This window comes from Manis javanica, chromosome 2 (genome assembly GCF_040802235.1).
Source record: "Manis javanica isolate MJ-LG chromosome 2, MJ_LKY, whole genome shotgun sequence".
Classification (NCBI taxonomy): domain Eukaryota; kingdom Metazoa; phylum Chordata; class Mammalia; order Pholidota; family Manidae; genus Manis; species Manis javanica.
Genome location: NC_133157.1, coordinates 186,426,486 through 186,447,544, shown reverse-complemented (window position 1 = coordinate 186,447,544; position 21,059 = coordinate 186,426,486). Strand labels below are relative to the sequence as shown.

At 43.8% G+C, this 21,059-nt stretch overlaps 1 protein-coding gene across 1 annotated transcript in view; it reads left to right on the top strand.

The window, feature by feature from the left end:
* The first annotated feature begins 2,419 nt into the window (after positions 1-2,419).
* Positions 2,420-21,059, top strand: part of NCALD (neurocalcin delta) — a 397,463-nt gene continuing 378,823 nt past the window's right edge. Inside the window, exon 1 of the mRNA XM_036995630.2 lies at positions 2,420-2,498. The gene's annotated coding sequence lies outside the window, so the exon portion shown is untranslated. The remainder of the gene's footprint in view (positions 2,499-21,059) is intronic.

Here is a 21,059-nt window from a genome sequence, read left to right as displayed (position 1 = left end):
TGTATATCACATAAAAAAGCCTGTACATAAGTTGGTCTAGCAGCAACATTCATAGTATACAAAAAGTAGGAGCAACTCAAAATGTCTGTCCACTGATAAATGGCTAAACAAAATGTGATCTGTCTGTACTATAGGATATTATTTGTTCACAAAAAGAAATGAAGAACTGCTGACCTAGGTGAACCTTGAAAACATTATGCTAAGTGAAAGAAAACAATCACAAAACACTTCATACTGTATGAAGACATCATTTGTATGAAATGTCCAGAAGAGGCAAAATTATAGAGGCAGAAAGTAGATCAGTGATTGCTGGGGGTTACGGGTTGGGAGGGAGAAGGGAATGAGCGCTGATAGGTATGGCATTTCTTTTGGGGATATTCAAAATCATTTCTAAAATTGATTGTGGTGGTAGTTATACAACTCTGTGCATATACTAAAAACAAATGATATACTTTAAATGGGTGAATTGTATGCTATGTGAGTTAGATCTCAATAAAGCTTTGTTTTAAAAAGCAGAGGTCATTAAACAAAGTTAAAAAATAAAGTGGATTTTTAAATCACTCTCTCTCGGAGACACCCCCACCTCCAAGCACTGCCACCCTCCCATTGCTGCCTTCCACCCCCACCAGGGTGCTTTCTACAGAGACTATAGACAATGACCAGCCCCATCCTGCCCAGACCCAGCTGATGAGGGATGCCCTTGGGACCCCTGGTTGGCCTATACATTTCTTGTTTTGACCTATAGAGCATCGAAGAGATTTAAAAAATTAGTTACCAACATCTTAAAATTAGAAGATTTCACATTAAATGTGGATATCTGGTTTCTTTGGGTAACAAAACAAAACAAAACAAAACAAAACAAAACAAAACAAAACAAAATGAAATGAAAAACCCCAACTTGATGGCCACATTGGACCTGCATTTCCCGTGTGGAAAAATCGGGCTGCTGTGTTTAGGGCAGGGTGCCCTTCGCAGTTTGCCCTTGTACACCCGGCCTAAATTACTTCCTCATCATTTCTTTTTAATTCCTTAGGCCCCTTTGAGTTTACATTGCCTGCTCAGACTTTTCCCTGCATCAAAATGTCCTTGTTCTGCATCCCATTGCCTTAAGCCCTATTTGATAATTCGCTAATCCTGGGGTTTCCTATCCTGGCTACACATCAGAATCTCCTGGGGCCAAAGTTAAAAAATCGCCATGCAAGGCTGCACCCCTGACCAGTTAAATCAGAATCTCTTGGGGTGGAGCCCAGCCCTAGTATTAAGAAACAAAAACAAACTCAACTCCATAGGTAATGACAAAGTGTATTCCGAAGGTGAAAAAAAAAAGGGTTTGTCTGCTAAGTCAATTCAGAAAAATGTTTTAGTATCCAGTAATGGGTTAATGGCCTCTTGGATAACGCGTTTCAAGTCTTGCCTGAAGAAGTAAATGACTGGAAATTGAAGGCAGAATGGAGAGGATGATTTTGCTTAGGTGAACCTTTTACTTGATTTTCAGATCAGAGTTGGTGGCTATTTGGACCTACGAGTACTGCCATTTCTGTACTAGTTGTATTAAAAGATTTTGTAATCATTATGGCAAGCACAGACAGGTCGTGATGACTACAGCTGTAGAGGGTGCCTTTTTGTTGTTTCTAACCTAAGTTTTTTTAATCAGTGAATTTGCGCTGCTACTGAAACCTGTGGGTTCTGGAGATGCGGCTTGGGTTGACAAGCACAAGAAGTTGGAGTGGCTTTTGAGACGTCAGAAGTGGCCAACACAAGAAGGTAGAAACATGTGCTGGCAGCCATTCCATAAATATTGGTTGGAGGAATTGATAACGTTTGTTTCTCATCATCTCCAGTCGAGATGGATTTGCTGACACTCTGCACTGGGCCACAGGAGCTGGGGTTCGAGGGGCCGGCCCCCTCAGATTTCTTCCTCCCGAGGTTTTTTTTTTCCTTTGGGTTAAGACATCCCTAGAGGATTCACAGAAGGCTCCGGGTAGAGAAAATATTGGTTAGGTCACTGTGTGGGGATGTCCCTCCAAGGCTCCCTTGCACTTCACCGCTGAGAAGCAGGGACCCCAGGCTCCTCCTAATAGAAGCCTAGAAGGGGGTGTAGATTTAATCTGACCTCGCCACGACTCGAACAAGCAAACATATGGCACCCCTTGGAAAGTACCAGTACAACCTGCTTAGAACCTGGGCGGTGAGCTAAAAGAAGGGGCACAATGGGGATAAGCCCAGACGCTGCACCCAGGCAAGGTGGGAGCATCCACTGTACCTGAAAACCCCGCGCCTCGGCATGACCCCCCTGCCCTGGCAGTCCAGCCCACCCGGGAGAAGCTGCCTGCAGGGCAGCACTGGGGAGGGTTGGCGGCCAGGAGGAGGGAGGCAGCCAGCGAGGCTTGGGATGGGGGCGCGGCAGGCGGCTGTAATGTCCAGCCGGAGGCGGGCGGAGGGAAGGCGCTGCCGCCGCCTCCCCGGCGGCGGCACAGACGCGGGGAGCGGCCGAGGCGGTGAGTCGCAGCGCCATCCCTCCGCTTCTTCCGAGAGAGAGCGGAGTCGGAGTTGCAGCCGGGGCTGGTGTGCGGGGGGCGGTGGCACGGGGGGCGGCGGCCGGGGTCAGCAGACGCGCTCGCGGCGCGGCGGCCGCAGGGGTGGGAACAGGGAGCGCGCGGTCCTGGGCACCTGGTCGCCGCAGCCCTTCCCGGGCACAGTTCACTCTGCCAATGCCCCCGCCCTTCTCCCAGTGCCTCTGAAGGAAGATAAAACACAACCAAAGACCCTGTGGTTGGGTGAAAGAAAAAGAGAGAGCAACTTTGTAGAGGGACGCGCAGAGGCGCGCCAGGCAGGCAGGACGGGGGCGCGCAGGGTCGGAAGGGGGCGTTCGTGCTCCTGGCGGCCCGGGACATCTGGAGCATCCCTCCGGGGTGGGGGTTGGGGTCGAGGGTGCTCTCTGGTTCCCGGGCCTGCGGAGTCGGCCCAGAGGGCCCACAGGACGCGTGTGCGAGGGGTGGGAACCTGGGGAGGGGGCCTTGGGAGCGACGGAAAAGCGCTAGCAGAACCTAGAGGAGGACGTGGTGTGCATTTTGGACTCAGGACCTGAACGATTTGCATCTCTTGCCCTGGGGGACTCGGGAAGGGGTGTGCTGGGGAGATGTATTTGAGTGTTTTTCAGTGCATACCGATTTATTTTTAGCTCCCAGAGAAGCAGGATGTGCAAAGTGGGTTGTATCAGGCCGGGAGGGGCAGGAGGTCTCCCTTGTCCGCAGGAAATGCACAAGTTTCTTGCTGCAGATGCTTGCTTTAACTTTCATTCCTGGAGAAAGAAAGCCATTTGGCTCTCTGAAGATCTCCCCGCCAGGACCACTTGCTTCCTGCGGGTCTGTCTGAGGCTGCAGGTTAGGCCAGCCAGTGTGCTTCTGCTGTTAAACGGTGGCCCGAAATGATGGTGCATGTTCTGTTCTTAGGGCAACGAGTGTGAAACACAGAAGTAGGGCTGCCAAGGTTTTGCCCGCTGAGAAGGAAACCACAGAAGCTTGCTCAAAGTTTTCCTAGTTCTTTCGGATTTGAATATAACAGACTTAAGCAGCTATTTTACCAAGAGCAGGGTTCTCTGTCTAGGTTTCTCAGACCTAATTGGCAATGCTTGTGGGCTTTTTCACTCCAGCTGGGAGATGCTGTGTTTTAGGGTCAGATGCAGGATGCAGAGAAGGGAGGGTGGTGTGATTGTGGGAGTACAGGTGTACTGGGGTGGATCTTGGGAGGCTAAGTACAGACTTGGGGAGGGTCATCCTTCAGGGGAGGAGGCTTAAACCCAAATGTTCAGGCGCCCAAGCCAGACCCCTGGGAATTACCCAGAAGTCCCCTCCATTTCAATCCCTCAGGGCCCAGTCCTAAATATCCACTCTCCATAAGTGTGCTAGGAGGGTGGGCTGTGGGGGAGAGACTAGGCAGCCAGACTGCTGGATCTGAGTTCTGGTTGAGACACAGAGCTCCTAGGCTTTGGGCTTCTTACTTAATGTCTCTGTGTTTCCTTATTCCTGCCATGAGGTTGATACTAGGTGAAGGTAAAATGAGTTAGTATGCAGAAGGCACTTCACACAGTGACTTGCCATCAGTGAGTGTTGCATAAATGTGGATCTTAGTATTTTTGTTGTTGGATACCCCTCCTCTCAGTTCCTAGCCACTGATTTCGTTCATGATCTCCTCACGTCTTGCCTGAATTACTCCAGTTGCCTTCACACTGGGCGCCTTTCTCCCAATCAGGACACTCTTGCTTCATGTTCTCCAAACTGTGACTAGAAATCTTGTTTTGAACACAAAAATCTAACCCAGTCATTCTGCTTAATTTCCTTCAGAGGTTTTCTGTGACTTCCAGGATAGAGTTTGGACTCCAAGGAATTTCATGACCACACCCTTGTTTCCTCTCCAGTCTCTTCTCCCAAGCTCCTCCAAGCGTAGCCTCAGCTCAAGCCTGAGTCTCAGCACCTGCCATCGTCCCACCCTTCTTTGTCTCATCAAGTCCTCTGCATTCTTCTCTACTCAGCTGCAGTGACACTGCCTTCCAGCAGACCTCCTGCTGTGCCCCAGGCCCACCTGCAGCTGATTGAGCTGCCCTGGCTTCCTGTGCCCGTGTTACCGTGCATATGCGCCTCCTGACACGCTTCCCCACCAGCGGTCTTCCTACCTGCAAGTGCTTGAGACATGGATTGTGGTTGTCAGTAAATGTTTGTTGAGTGAATAAACGAGTATCAGTCAAGCAAAGTTCAGTCTTTTTCACTAAAACCAGAAACATATATGGAGAACAGGGAGAAAGACCAAACTGTATATATATTCCACAATGAAAAACAGAAATATTAAGGAATCAAAAGTTGGTCAAAAGAAATGTGGCACACTATGTTGGAACCATTTCATAGGTATTTTCTTAATTGTAAGGGGTCAGAGTAACAGTGGAGAAATGTAGTGACTGAATTTTTTTGCTTTCTTCATAAAAGGGTCGGGCACCTCTGATTTGGCTGTGGGGGATGGAGGTGAGCTCTGCCACGGGGTGGTGCAGTGAATTTGTTCTGGAGGCAGAGGTGCAGGTCACCACATGGGTGGGCTTTGTAGCCCTTCCTTGCATTGCAGTTTGCCCTGGAGTGTGGAATTCACACTTGTCTTCAGATGGGTACAGTGAGAACAGTAACTCTCCTGTTATCAAAACTCCTTTGTTACTTTTCTGGCAATTCTGTGCATTCTGCAGGTGCACTTCGGACGGAGAAGGAAGCACTCCATTCCAAGCACTCCATTACTGGGCTCCCAGGAGCCCTGTAGAGGCAGATAGGACCGTGCCTGGTTCTCTGGCACAGCCTCAGAGTCTGATTTTAAGGCTTCAGAGCAGGATTTTTATACAGCTGAGAGAGCAAAAATGCCCTTTACATTTTTAAAGACCTGTAAACAAAACAAATCAAACACAAAGACTATGTGACAGAGCCCATGCCTAAAATATCTACTACCTGTTCTTTACAGAAAAGCTTTGCCAACTGCTGTTCTGGAGCTGAGACAATTGGTTGCATTTTGCATGTCATTTGTGACCTATTGCTGGTGGCTGCCTAGAAGCTGGGTTGTATAGGAAGCCAAGGTGGGATCTGGGCTCAGCAGAAAGAGTGACAGACAATTAGTGATGTCTGTCAGGGAGTGGAATTAGGAAGTGGCGTCAGACAAGCTTTTCCTTACCACGGCTGTATCTCTGTCATCACGATAGCACATATCATTGAAAGACAACAAAGGCAGAAATCAGGGGCAAATCACATGAGGTAAAAGTGATCTCTGGAAGAAGTCAGGAAATTTCCACCACAACTATGAACTATCACCACAATTAACATTAGTAATTGCCATTTATCAAGTGTGTACTATGTATGTACACATGCTGTGTATATATATTATCTTTGTAATAATTTCTTCAGGAGATACTTATTTTAATTAGGACTCAATTCTGTTGGAAGTATCGAACTGTTTCAAATGAAAAGGGAATGTTATTTTGGCTCTGATAACTGATCAGTCAAGAGGAAGATACTTCAGATATAGCTTGAAGATCCAGGGCCCCAGCATCATTACCAGGACCCAGTTTCTCTCTCCACATTTCTGATTTTCTTTCTTGGAGCTGGCGCCCCTTTTAGGCCCCATTTCACTGTAGGATGGCTCTAAGAGCTCCAGTAGTTATGTAGTCTGGGCTTTAAACTCATCCAGAAAGTAGGAGCCTTATCTCGTCATTGTTCGCAATAATGGGCTATGGCTCATTGGCTTTGACTGGGTCTGGTGTCTTTTCTTGTGGCTGCAGGGCTACACATTGCTAGGGCTTGGGCTTGCTCAAGGTTTCATCCCTGGAACATAGGCTAAGGAGTAGGAGCAGGCGTGTTTCTCCAGTTAACTTCAAGAAATGTTAAGTACTGACCAGCTATAAGATATGAGAAAAGGCCTCTTTGGCTGGATTTTTACTCACTTATTCAATCAATAATTTTGAGCAGTTTCTATGTGTGCAACATTATGTTAAGTTCTAGGGATATAAGATGAATACAAGGTAGTCCCCTATCTTTAAGGAATTTATATTCCAGTGCAAAAGTGCAAAGTATATTTAGGGGACAGATTGATTGGAATGAGGCCATTTTGGGGAAGGTGTAGGAGAGGAGCCCCCTTGATGGTGACAGTGAACTTCTGGTTTGTCTACCAATGTGTCCCCAGTACAGTGTTTTGTGCCATAGACAAGCAATAAGTATTTCTTGAGTACACTATTTTTTTATTGTGGTTAAACAAATTTACCATTTTAACTATTTTTAAGTACAGTTCTGTGGCATTAAGTACACTCACATTGTTGTGCAATTGTCACCACCATACAGCTCTAGAACTTTTTCATCTTTCCAACTGAAACTCTATATTCATTATACAAAAACTCTCCATCTCCTCTGTCCCCCAGCCCCTAGGAACCGCCATTCATTATACCTTCTGTCTTTAAGAATTTGACTACTCTAGGTATCTTACAGAAGTGGAATCATATAATATTTGTCCTTTTGTGATTGGCTTATTTCATTTAGCATAATGCCTTTAAGGTTCATTTATAGTGTAGTGTGTATTAGAAGTTCCTTCCTTTTTTTAAAGCTAAATAATATTCCACTGAATGGTTGTACCACCTTTTGTTTATTTATCCATTTGTTGATGGACACTTTGGTTGCTTCCACCTCTTGGCTATTGGGAATAATGCTGCTATGATCATGGGTATACAGTTATCTTTTCAAGATCCTGATTTCTATTCTTTTGGGTATATTCCTAGAAGTAGAATTGCTGTATCCAGTAATTTTATGTTTAACTTTTTGTTTAATTTTTCAAGGAACTGCCATACTGTTTTCTATAGAAGCTATCATTTTACATGCCCACCAGCAATGCACAAAGCTTCCACTTTCTCCACATCTTCACCAGCACTTGTTATTTCATTTTATTTATTTTTTAAGTAATAGCCATCCTGGTGAGTGTGAAATGTTTAATAGATTCTTAAAAGTAGATTGTGATTGAATTGGGAGTGATAGTGGTAAGTCTGAACTTCATTCAGAGAGGTGTGAGGAGCTCTTGAATATTTTTTGCATGTGGTAATGTCATGAGCAGAAAGCCCCTGATATTAGCAAGAGAGGGAAGAGAAGAAAGGTGGCAGAGGAGTTAGGAGGGTATTTTAATTATCCGGTTGAAAGGAAAGCCAATAGTTTTCTCCTCATCTATACAGCTGAGGATATTGTACTTATCGCCACAGTAAATGATCTTGGTCTTGGGGAGGGAAGGTAAATGTAGCACTGAGATAGCTCATAGCAAGGATGCCTTAGACAAGTGGCAGCTTTTGCTAATAACAACAATGATTGCAAATGCCTTGCTGCACTTTGTAGAAACAAGGTAGTGTTCTAAATACTAAGTATTAATTCAGTCAATTCTGAGAAATGCTTTGAAGTGTTCATCAGCCAGGCCCTATCAGGAGGCAGATGACACACTCTCAGGTTTTAACTGAAGAAAGTTTAATGAAGGGACTATTTACAAAGATGTGGGCAAAGTTAAGGGACGAAGAGGGGTTAACAATGTATGCAAACCCTTACAACCCCGGCCCTGAAAGGGTGATGTGAGAGAGTGGCTTCTGTAATTACTCTCCAGTAGAGGAAGGAATAAGGCTACTGCCAAACTGTGGCCTGGCAGGGAGGCGTCCAGGTGAACGAGTCCACACCTGCCCTTACCTCCTGCCTCTGATCTTCTCCTCATGCCTCCCAATTGGCCAAACTAACCAGAAGCCACAAGGCAAGTAAGCTTGTTGAGTAAGCATAGAAATCAGCCTCCCACAGCCAAGAGTGGAGTGGAGAAGGTAGGAAGGTGGATCTGTAGGGGCAAGCAGAGAGAATTCAGCACAAGGGAGCCTTAAATTGTCCTATACAGGTAAGGGAACTGAAGCACCGAAAGGTGGAGTGACCCACCCAAGGCCAGTAGCCAGTAAGCAGTGGAGCTGGGATTTGAACCTAGGAACGTTTCTTGTGTCCATCCAATTGGATCTGGAATATTAGATTTGCCCCAAATCTGTGTGTTTTCATTCTTTGGGAATAATCTGATTTGTACAACTTTAACTTGGCTATCAAAATGTAGAGTAAATGACTTCTCAGAATTTTCCTTTTTTTTTTCCTAAATAACAACATATGTTTTAGGTATGTTTCATAGCTGATTGATTATATTTAGAAAAAAGAAATCCTTCCTATATAATTGATGTAGGTGACAATATGTCCCTGAAACACATGTGAAAAAGACATGTTTTGTTTTGTTTTTAGTTGAAAACTTCAAAGGAGTGGACAGTGTAACCTGGCTGTTTAAACATAACTGCGACCTTGGCTGTGTCAGGAGAGTGTCCAGGACAAGGGAAATGGGAGTTCCCTCCATGCTACCCTGGCTGGAGGGCTGCAGAGGGTGGGGTCTAGAGGGCGATGGGTAGAGCCTGCTCCCCAGGTATGGTCTCCAAATACACATGAGGCCTGCTCTGGGGGCCTGTTCTGGGGAACAAGGCCCAGAATGGTGGAAACAGAATGGGCTGCTCGGAAGGCCTCATATTTTCCATTCCCTGAGGTTGTGGTAAGTGATGTGGCTGAGGGCTTTTATTTGTTTCCTGTGGTCTCTGCAACAAATTACCACAAACTGGGGGGTTTATAACAGCAGAACTTTCTCACCGTTCTGGAGGCCAGAAGTCCAAAATCAAGGTGTCAGCAGGGCCAGGCTTCCTGCAGAGGTTCTGGGGAGGATCCTTTGCTTGCCTCCTCCTGCTGCTGGGGGCTGTCTGTGTTTCTGGGCTTCAGGCTGCCTCACCACTCCCATCTCTGGTTCTGTGGTTACGTAGCTGCCTCTCTTCTGTGTGTCTCTTATAGGGACACTTGGTGTCGGATTTAGGGCCCACCCAGATAACCCAGGATGATCTCATTTCAAGATCTTTAACTTAATCACATCGGTAAAGACCCTTTTTCCAAATAAGGCCTCATTCACCTGTTCTGGGGGGGTCGACTGTGGACATATCCCGGCCACCGTTCACCTCACCGTAGAGCTCACTAATGTGCGCTATGACTCTTGAGCCCCTGATTCTGGATTCCAGGTTCCTTGACGAGGTAGAGGTTTTGTAAATGCTTTTGATTTGATCTATTGAAATTTTATTATCATATAAAAAACAAAACAAACAAAACACTTAAAACGTACCATCTCTTATTTCTGAAATGAAAGGGTGGGTGGAACAGCCTGTAAGAGGCCAGTTTGATCTCTGTCTTGGCCAGACATTTTCTGTGCTTTACTTCACCCCATGGCCTTGGAGGAAATGAATGGGAGAAAGGGCAGTCATTGGCCCTGCTCTGGCTTCTCACCTGGGGCTTTCCCAGATGCTTTTAGAGCTATAATTACTCAGAGGACGGCTAAGGGTGTTGGAGTCTTTCAGGAAAGGGAAGCAGAAGCCATATAGGCTTGAATTTCTAGGCTTTCTGAAAGCACTGGTTTAGAAATAGGGTTCATAAGTGTAGGTGGCACAGCAGGGAGCCATTTATCCACGTGTATTCGGTACTGAATTCCAGACTGGGCTCGGTGGACACTGCACACAGGACAAAGTCAAAGGTAATGCTGGCAATTATCTGGCTAATTTAACAACTGTATCCCAGCAAATGGGATACTTCAAGAGAGTCCACCTCAGGGCATCAATTATTCTGTTTGGTTGTCTGCATTGATCATATTTACCAAAAGCCCAAATCATTGCCACTGTGCTGGGGGTAGGCAGGTGTAATTAAGGTCCGTTTCTCAGGGTGCAGCTTATTTTAGTTTCTCAGCCACTTCGCAGTTTGACTTCAAAAAAGAAAGAAGAAAAAAAGGTAGAATGTCCCTCCACTTTATTACATTATATATTCTGCTGTATCATTGTTATTCTGGTTAATATTAACTTTGGATCTTTTTGCTTTGCATAATATACCTGGAATACTGTGATACTTACAAAATTTACTCTCACCAGCTGAAGAAAATCGTTTACCTGGCATAAGACAGGCTACATTATTTGTGAGGCTCAGTGCAAAATGAAAGTGTGGCGCCCGTGTTTAAAAATCATCAAGAATTTCAGGATGGTGTCAGCAGAGCATCAGACCAAGCGCGGGGTCCTTCTGAGCACAGGGCCTTGTGTAACTGCATAGGACATTTGCCCATAAGCTGGCCCTGGCCTCATATTTATGCTGAGATGGCATTTTCTTGCTTACGTGGTACCTCTTTGAACCCCAAGGAAAGACCAGGCCAGTTTGCTCTGCCTCGGCTGAAGCACACTCTTCTGTAAGGGTGAGGACACAGCACGTAGGCTGGCATCCCTTGTTGGCTCCTCCATGTCCTCTCTCTTGCCTATCTGCCTGGCTCTGTGCCCTGAGAGGTTGATCTCTACCATCAGCATCAAGGGTCCCCTTCGTCTTATGACTTCCTGTGTAATTTGGCCACCAGTGGGTCTAGGCCACCAATGGGAGATTGGAAGGGGAATGGGATAGGGTGCTGATTTCCCCCGTTCCCTCCTGCTGGGTTGCTCACTCCAGGTTGTTTTCACCTGTGTGCAAGGGCTACAGTTTCTGCCAGGCATCCACTCCTATAGCCACCCTTTTTGGATTCTTTTAGCCTATAGCCACCCTTTTTGGATTCTTTTAGCTACTGCCTGCACTAGTGCACTCCGGCCTGGGGATGGGAATGGCTTCCTGCTCTTGCTAGCCTTTGTTGCTTTCCTAAACCCTTCGTGACTCTCCTTTCAAAAGCTTCTTCAGTGGGTCTCCTCAGTGGGATTAAAGAGCAGCCTCTGTTTGCTGCCTGGGCTCTAAAGGACTCAGCAGCCCCTTGGGTCTCACTGTACCTGGTGCTGCTACAAAGCAGGAGACTCTGATGTCTGGGAAAATGTGACCGCTGCACCCACGCCGGGGAAGGCTGGGCTGTCAGGAGGCACCATGTCCACACCCACAGGGGTGGAGAACATGTGCCTGGGAGTCAGGCATTTGACTTTGCCAGTACGACTGTGTGTGAGGCATCTTATCTGCAAAATGAGCACAGTGACGGTTCTTCGCTGCTATGGCTCTTTGTGTCGGAAGTGAGACCGCATGGGCATCATGCTTAGCATATACAATACGTGTTCGAGGAGCACAACTGTCTCACCGGGAGTTCTGTGGAGGGTCTCTCTGGAGGGGTTCACAGTCTACCTTGTCTCTGATCTGAACTAAGGCACTTCAGCCTAGACAACACCAATGATCATCAGTTTTTCACTGCTTCATTGTTGTTTGGGTGGTATCTCTCTCCTCTCATCTAGATTGTAGTGTTGTGGATGTTAGGGATTCTATATTACACATTTTTTTTTCACCAATTGAAGTTTCCAACCTAGTAGCTAGCACATTGTTAACTGGTCAAGAAATATGTCTAGACTTAATGTAAGGTGACCATACAATTTATTGTTCACACTAGGACACTTTTGAGAGTGAAACAGGATGCTTTTTAATAATTACACCAGGGACTGTCTCAGGTGAACAGGGTCATATATAGCCACCTTAGTTAAAATGGACTTAAGATAGTTTTCCAATTGTGTTTTAAAATTTGCCAGCCTACCCTCTTTTGTATTAGTCTGCCTTTAGTTTATGAGATAAAAACATGAGATTTAAAAAACAGGAAAGTGTTCAACATTCCCAATAGACTGTTGGGCTGAATTTGAGTCAATGGGTTGGGGCTTCTCATACACATAGAGACTTCCCTTTATGTTTTATTGCCCTACTTTACACTGGGTACTTAAGCTATAGAACTTTCTTCTGTACCTACTTTTTCCCCTATATAGTCTCCTAATTGTTATTCTTCTTGCAATAGTGGTCATTTATGTTTAAGAGATGGCAAAAATAGATTTGTATACATATATTTTCCTCAACATCTCAGTCTTTGTATTTCTGGTTGCCTAGGTGACATTTCCAAGAGAAAGCATGCTAATCTGCTATTATTAAAGCAGAGATAAGACAAACTATTTTAGGCCCTTCTATACCTTTCTTTTTATCCACCAGACCATTTAATTGTTTCTTTTTGCTCCTTTCTGTTTCCATTATTGGAAGGCCATGTTAACTTCCTCCCTCTAGTTCTAATTTGGGGACTGGTTAATATTTTGAAAACTGATATAGTAATTCAGTGCCTTCTTCATTCAGAATTATTAAATCTGTACTGATAGTCTATTCATTTGGTTAGTGGTAACAGTTGTTTTTCTTACAGGTTGTCCAAGCCAAGCACAGACAATGGATATTTTTGGTATAAGAAAAAAAGAGTATGTGCGCCGCTTGTGGTTCTGTAGTACAAAGAGCACATCCACTCCGGAGCTGGGTTAACCTGGTTTCAGCCTTAGTACTGCCACTTAGCTGTGTGACCTCCTGGACTTTGTATTTTTAGATGACAACTGGGGCAATAATCATATCTGCTTCCCGGGATTGTTGCAAAGGTTGAGAGGGTTAAGTGAGCTAACACATGTAAATGTGAGGTGGCTGTGGCTGTTCTTTAATATCAAAGGTACAAGTGCATCAGCTTTCAGAAAATAATTTCCTACAGGATATTGCAAATACTTGAATTTACTAAAGAGCTAAATTAGGGGGATATTTTCTTTCATTATTTCTACATAGAGATATATTTGATACATACCTTTGAAGTGCTATATAAGGGATTTGGAATGTTAATGTGACCATTGTATGCACTTAAATATTTGAGTTTAATTCATTGTTGGTGTGTGGCCTGGGATACTTCAGGTAGGGATATGACATTATTAATTTGCATTCTGTGGCAAGTTTGAGAGGAGAGATGGACTTTAATCTGCCAATATTTAAAATAGTTTAACATTGGGGTTTGTCCTGGTGGGGGTTCCTTTTGTTCTCATTCTTTTGTGTTGTTATTCTATTTTGATAAATATATTTATTATTTATCATTTAGGTTTTTCATTTGATAAATGAAGTAGATTACTGTACCATTGCCCTGGAGTTAGTCTTGCTGACCTTTAAAGAAGAGGAAGGGGGACAGGAAGCAGATACACAGACATAGAAATAGACAGACACACAGAAATACACACACACACACACACACACACACACACACACGTTTCTTTAGGCATCTGATCCTAAATTTCTAATAGGATATTTACAGTAAGAGCATTTTGATGGGATTTTGTTTTGTGACTTGTAAGGGGAGGACTGGATGTGGGAAGTCAGTTTAGCTTAGTTCTCACCACCTCACCCTTTGAAAGACATGAGGGCTGTTTCCAAGCTGGGCCAAAGGACAGGCTGTGAGAATTAGAAATCAGTTCTGCCTGGTCTCTGAAGTTTCTTGAGAGGAATAGGAAGACTGTGCCTTACGTTTTTCTAATTCAGTCACTTAAATAATAGGTTCCTCAGGCCTTGGGTGCTGTTCCCTCCATACCCTTTCCTCCACTGTTATTAAAAAAGTTAGGCATTATCATGAAATAAGATCTGCACAATATAGAAAACTAGAAAGAAGAAAAAAATATTACCATTATCCAAATATTCAAAGGCAAAGAGGGTTAATATTTGGAACATTTCATTATTTTTATAGAGAGAGCTGTTTCTTAATTACATAGTCATACTTTTCCATAAGTGAAAATTTATTTTACATATGACCATATATCCTAAGCTATGATATTGTGAAATAAGAAATATACATTGGGTATTTGTCCCAAGTTCCTGGCTCTGGGCTCCTTAAAACCCTTAGAATTTCTGATTGGTAGGGCTAGGAAGAGCATCTTTTGTTATTTAAAGTAAGTCTTTTTCAACCTTATTTGAATTTATGCTAATGAGGTGACCCTCAGAAGAGGGAGGTTGCCAGAGGAAACAGCCCATTATTTGAGGGAACCCACCACTCAGTAAAGGGGTTGGAGCTTGCAGTCCCCTTGCTTACCTACAGGGAGGGAAGAGGGACTGGAGATTGAGTTCAGTCACCAGTGGCCAATGATTTAATCAATCACATCTATATAAAAGACCCTCGATAAAAATCCAAAGCAGTGTGGTTCAGAGAGCTACCAGGTTGCTAACACATCCAGGTGGCTTGGCTTGACAGGGCATGGGAAATTCACATCCCTTCCCCCATACCTTGCCTTCTGCATCTCTTCCATCTGGCTGTTTCTGAGTTGTATCCTTTCATAAGGAACTGGTAATCTAGTAAGTAAGCTGTTTTCATGAGTTCTGTGAGCTGTTCTAACAAATTATTAAACGCAAGGAGAGGGTTGGGGGAACTGTTAATTTACAGCTGATTGGTCAAAAGTACAGGTGACAACCTGGGACTTGCAACTGGCATCTGAAGTAGGGGCAGTCTTGTGGGGCTGAGCTCTCAGCCTTTGGAATCTGTGCTAACTCTGGTTGTTAGTGTCAGAATTGAATTATGGGGCACTCAGTTGGTGTCTGGAGAGTTGGAGAATTGATTGGTGTGGGAAAACCCCTCACACATTTATATCAGAAGTATTGAGAGTAAAAGAAGTGGACATTTTTACTTTTACAAGAATTTTATATTTTATTATATATTCTTTGTAAGCAATGCTTAATTGGGCATATAATATTCCACTGAATGGATATACCTCAATTTACTTAGCCATTCTATTATCAGTCATTTTAAGTAATTTTTTGCTATTATCACTTTTGCACAATAAACTTTTCTCTCTGTAAGATTTATCTGAGGATGTATTTCCAGTGGCCTTTAAAGTTGGTTGTTTGAACTTCAAAAAAAAATCTTCACTCATTCTGCCATTTGCTTTCCAAGTGGGTTAAGGCAACTCATATTATGTGATTATGTCAGCTTCATGTTCTTTTCTCTTACCTTAGATACCACACTTTGAAATTCTTTTTCTAATTTGGTGACCAAAAAAGGCTTTATTTCCATTTTCTTTGATTACTAGTGAGTCTGAGGCTGAACATTCCTTTTTCATATTAGACACTAATTGCATTTCTTCTTTTCCTAATTCTTGGTTACATGTTCTTTGTCCTTAGATATTTTTCTATTCAGTTAATTAAATTAAGATTTTATTTTTTTTCAAATTACAACTCAGGACAAAGATATACAAAGAAAACCCTTTCCCGGCCATTTCTACTCCCGTGCCTCTCAGGTAGCCAGTGTTAAAGGCCTGGGGTGCTCATCTCACCTTTCTCCTTGTTTGTGCATACGAATACACATCTTTGTAAAGATTCTGTGGGCAAAGTTGCAGTATTTCCAGAATCTCTCGCCTGGCTTTAGTGCAGCTCCGTATCAACAGGTGTTTCCAAGGGGTGGAGAGAATAGTTCATCTCCATATCAATGGGTAATTACCTGGGCCAGCGCTTATCTGGAGCGGATAGGTTGGGGGGAATTTTCGTTTGCTTCTGCCACAGCAGGAGAGAGAGAGAGACACTGGATGGCTGTTTGTAAGCAACAAATGGGTTTTAAACTTCATTTCTCCCCTTGACTAATTTTGGTTTCAGCTAGGTATTTTGCCCTGGGATTTACGCACCCTGGAATTACAGATGCAAAGGGGGCTCATTTTTTATTAACAAAAAAACAGTCATAATATACTTATTAGTCTATAAACTTGCTTTGTTTTTCATTTAAAATATATATTATGGGCATATGATCTTTAATAATGCATAATAAAATATCTTTGGTCACTTTGCTACAATTATTTTCCCAATGTATCACTTGCCCATTGATGTAGTTATAGATTATTCAAATTTAGTGGCAAATGTTCCACTATAATTTCTCCTATGATAGGACAGCCTGCTTTATTCTTTCACAGGGTTTGGTAAATATGCAGCTCTGTTTTCTACAGCTTAAAAAAATTCTTCACTTAAAAAAAGTAATCATTTAATCCACCTATAATTTATTCTGGTGTGGAATGAAGAGAAAATAAGAAGCTAAGCTGATTATTTCTCTCCTTTAACTTATTAACCAATTGTCTGAGTATCCTTTATGAAATGGTGTCTTTTGTTTAAACTTTCTATAAAGCAAATGACTTCCCTGATTTGTGCTTTTTTTTCCCAACTATAAGCTAGTGATGTTGTAATCAGAAGGGTCTGTTTGAAGAGAGGAAGACTGCATTTACCTGGAATTGGGTGGTTACACTGAGAATTATAAGGAGCCTGTTGGCCCCACATCTGCCTGTAACTTGAACATGTTGGCGCTGCTCGTGTGTAGAGCTGGAGAAGTGTGGAGTGTTTCCAACAACAATTTCTCATCTATCTCTACTGGGCTGCCAGGAGGCGGTAGGCCCACACCTATAATTTCATTTTACAGGTGAAGAAAGCAAGTGAATCTCAATGACTCACTCAGTATTATTCTTGCTTTGCTGTTAGTTCATTGTTTTATATTATGCTATCTGTTGTTCTGGAAGTAGTTAAAAAAATTTTTGTTAAATCCAACTATAATTTATTTTGGAATAGAATGAGGAGGAAATGGAGGCTAAACTGATTATTTCTCTCCTTTAGCTTACCCATCGTCTCAGCACCCTTCAGGAATGCTCTCTAATGCTCTGTTAAGTGTCTCCCTTCGGACCCCATTTCATAGTGATGAATTTATCTTTGAAACCTTCGATGGTTGGCTAGTTTGGTCACCATGTGGGAAATCTTAAGAAGGTCATAATGATAATCTTGCCTAGAAATAAGGGCTCTCCTGGGACTATTATTATTATTTATTTAACAAATATTTATTGCTTGTCTGCTCTGGCCAGGGCACTGCGCAGACATTGTGGGAAACACCACGTGCATAAAGGTCTTGTCCTCTCCTCAGGGGATCTGAGCTCATCACTTAGCATTGCTTTAGTTACTCTTATTAAATCGAGTGCTTTACTAAGGAATACCAGTTGCCCTGTGACAGGGGATGGGGTTTTCTGTTGAGCAGGTCTTGTGAGTGCACTGGATGCTGTATCCTATTCAAAACATCACCGTGAGGTACTTAAACACCCGAGGACTCCACTGCTGCATATTTTATAAACTGAGATGGGCCTCGAGATCTGCAGTATCCATGTCTTTTGTTTCTAAATACACTTTTAAGCCCCAGCTTCTCTTCCTTTGGACATTAAGGTTGCTCAATTGGTCAACCAAGGTCTAAAAATAAACCTAGAAACTTTGAGAGTTTTTTTTTCTTGGCTGATTGATGTGTGTTTTTGTGTATCCCCAACTGTGCTGTGTAACTATTTACTTTCTCATTATGTATAGCACTTAGCAACCGACAGTGGAGATGAAAGCTAAGAGCACAGGCAGTCCCGGGCTGAGCTCAGGGAACCAGCCAGCGAAGCCTCAGAGAATTCTCCTGCCCTCCCGCATTCCTGTGCTCTGTGGCCCTGGGGCCCACCCTCCCGGCCTCAGGCTCCTGCCTTCCACCTTCTCTGCCAGTAGCTGAGGGGGAACCAAAAGGAGGGACAGGAAGGACCCCCCATCCTACCTTAACTCTTTGGGGTTCCCTTGCTTGGTCAGCATGAGTGGGGTGAGGTGACGAAGGGCAGGCCTTGGCCACCACTAACGTCTTGGCACTGGGGACAGTCCTGTAGGGTCAGAAGCACTGGGACACTATGTCTTATTTGGAACTTGGAATGTATTTCCACAAAGGATGGTCACAAGTCATGTCTGGACTGTGCAGGACCCACAGGACAAAGCTGACATAAGTCAGTGCTTAGAACATTCCTGATTCTAAACATTCTGGGTTAGGAAGAAACTTAGACCTGCTTGTAAATTGAGGCACTGACTGTAAAGTCACAAAGCGGCTTACTCCCACATGGAGATGTCCCCTTGACTGAGACACTGGAGGGCGCCAGATAGGTTCAGCCCTCCCACCCCAGCCCCCTTCTGTAGGTGTAAGAATATGTTAGGTCTCTGGTTTATAGAGTAGCAGTTGTACTAAAAACTTCGCATCCTAATCCTAACAAAAGAAGGGAGGGAGAAAAACCTTGGGGATATAGGTTTTGCCTATATCCTTGATTATTGCCTTGTATTATATAATCCTTGATTATTGCCTTGTAGCAAAGAATTCAAAACCAAATACACCAGGGCCTTTGTGAAAGACCCTGATTTTTTTCCTCAAGAAATCAAACTTCTATTCCTTTCTCAGGAACTCTTGTAAGCCTCTTAGTCTTAATGTATTTTGGGGAACAGATTTGAAGAATATTTCTGTGATTTTTTTTTTTTTTTTGCTGTGGAAGTAGAGAATATTTTTCTAAATAAAAAGAATCTTTGAAAGGTGATGTGCATCTTTAGTAAAATCAGTTTCTTTTTTAAAGGCTGGAAAGCATAACACAGCAGCTCAGAATGATTAAACAATACTTGTTTGGAAAGGGACAAAGTCTGTATAGTTGCTTGTGTAGTTTTCCCAGAAGGGGACAAAACGTTTACAGAGTAAAACCCCCCAACCTTTAGGTGAATTTTTCCCCAGAGCTCAGAAGGGGTGGGTCCACCCAGAACAGGAAGAAATCACAGTACAGCTGTTTAAGTAATGAGGAGGCTTCTGGCTTTCGCTGAGCTGTTTCCTTCATGCCAAAAGCCAGGACAGACTGAAGACCCTCTCCCTCTTGTGGAGCACCTGCATGTTCTGCACGGCATGTGTACTGCACGCTGGGGCACCTGCCCTGCAGGAACAAGAACCTGCAGAAATAGCCTGAGCTGTAGAATGCAATTGAAAAGGAGGCTGAGCTGTGAGCAGTAGCAGACAGAGAAGTCTGAGGAGTTGGCACATTAGCCCTGGCATACAGATTTACTAGTCCTAAGGGTCAGTGCCAGACTCAAGAGGAACAGGGCACAATACAGAACATGGATAAGAACAGCGTGATCACTTTCGTGCATCACCCACAGCTAAGGTTTTCCTCTGTTAAGGAGGATTTTACACTGTGGTTACAGCCATACAATGACAGTTCTATAAGTATTGCACAAAAATATATTTAAGTTTATCATTTAGTAAATTGTTGCTTTAGTTTGGGCTCTGTCAGTGATCAAAGACTAGGACATCACTCAACCTAATTCAAGTACAGCGGGCACACTGTGATGGTGCCTCCTACTGTTGTTACGTGGTTCTGAGTGTATCATCACATGGACCCCTCTCCCTTACCCCACGAGGTAGAGTGTCACTTTCCCCTTTCTGCTTACGATGAGCAGGCTTAGAGAATGTCCCTAAGGCATGTAGGTGGTCAGTGGGGGTCAGGGCTCACATCCAGGTGGTCCTGGGGAGCCATGGTCTCTGATCACCATATTGCTCTGCCCCTTGAAAGGAATTTGTGCCTGTGAAACAGGGTACAGAGAGATCCCATGGGGGCCAAAACAGAGGCCTGGACAATTGGGGATGAAGTCAGTATCTTTCTCAGAGGTCTTGTCTCTGCTCAACTGGCCTCTCTCTTTTTCTTTCCTATCCACTGTTGGTTCATTTTCCATATGTCCTCTGAATGGCCCACCCACAAGGCAGCAGCCTGAGTGAGAGCTCAGTATCTCCTGGCTCAGCATCTCACTTATCTTCATAAGTAAGAGTTTCTGTTGGTGCAGCTCATTAAGCCAGGCAGACAGCTGTTGGAGCCTGGCCAGCAAAATAATTAGATGTCTGTCGGTTGGCTGTTTATTCCAGGTCCATTGGTGGTTGCCATGTGCACAGACTTCTCTGGCATGGTTTCCCTGAGCAGGGGACCATGGGTAGGCAGCACATACTAGAAGAGGATGCTTTTCATAGCAGGAATTTAACCTCAGGTATAAACTCATTTTGTATTTTTTAAGTTAAATAGTTAACACTTCTGCTATCTTTCTTAAAGTCTCAACTTAAAAGCATTTATATCCGCTAAGACTCTTTAGGTTACAAATGATAGAAACCTAATTCAAAGGGGCTTAGGAAAAAAAATGAAACTAAGTGATTCTGTCACCATAAAGGCAAAGGCCTGGTTGGACCCAGGTCTCAGACAACATCTTCAGAAGACTTTCTCTTGCCATTTCTTTGCTCTGTATTCTTCTGGGTTGGTTTCATCCTCAGGCAGGCCCTCCCTTCATGACGTCAAGACACCACTGGAAGCTCCAGGCTCATTTGTTGGGTGAGCGACCCCAGCAGAGAGCTACTCTTTCCCTATGGTTCTAGCAAAATTTCCAGGTTTGATTCTCATTGCCCTGAATTGGTTATATGACAATCTCTCAACCAAACATGGCAGTCAGGTTGATTGGTCAGGCCTGGGTCACTGCCCAGCCCTGGAGAGGGGTTAAACCACTCCCTCATTAAAGCAAGTAGACTGGAAATGGGAGAATATGGTCTCCAGTGATAGTTGGGATGTTAGTACCCTAAGAATTGGGAATGAATGTTGTATATGCAAAAATAACTCATTTTCACTTCAGAACACTTAACTGCACAAGCATAGTCAAGGTTTGGGGGCTCAGGTAAGTAGTCTGGGTCACTGACTTCATCTTATTTATGTGAGACAAATCCAAAGAACTAGGAAATCCAAAGTTTGGAAAGGCCTAGATCTTCTATGCTTTTAGGTCATTAATCCTGAAAGATGATGCTATTAAACTAAATACTTGCATCTTTGAGAAAGC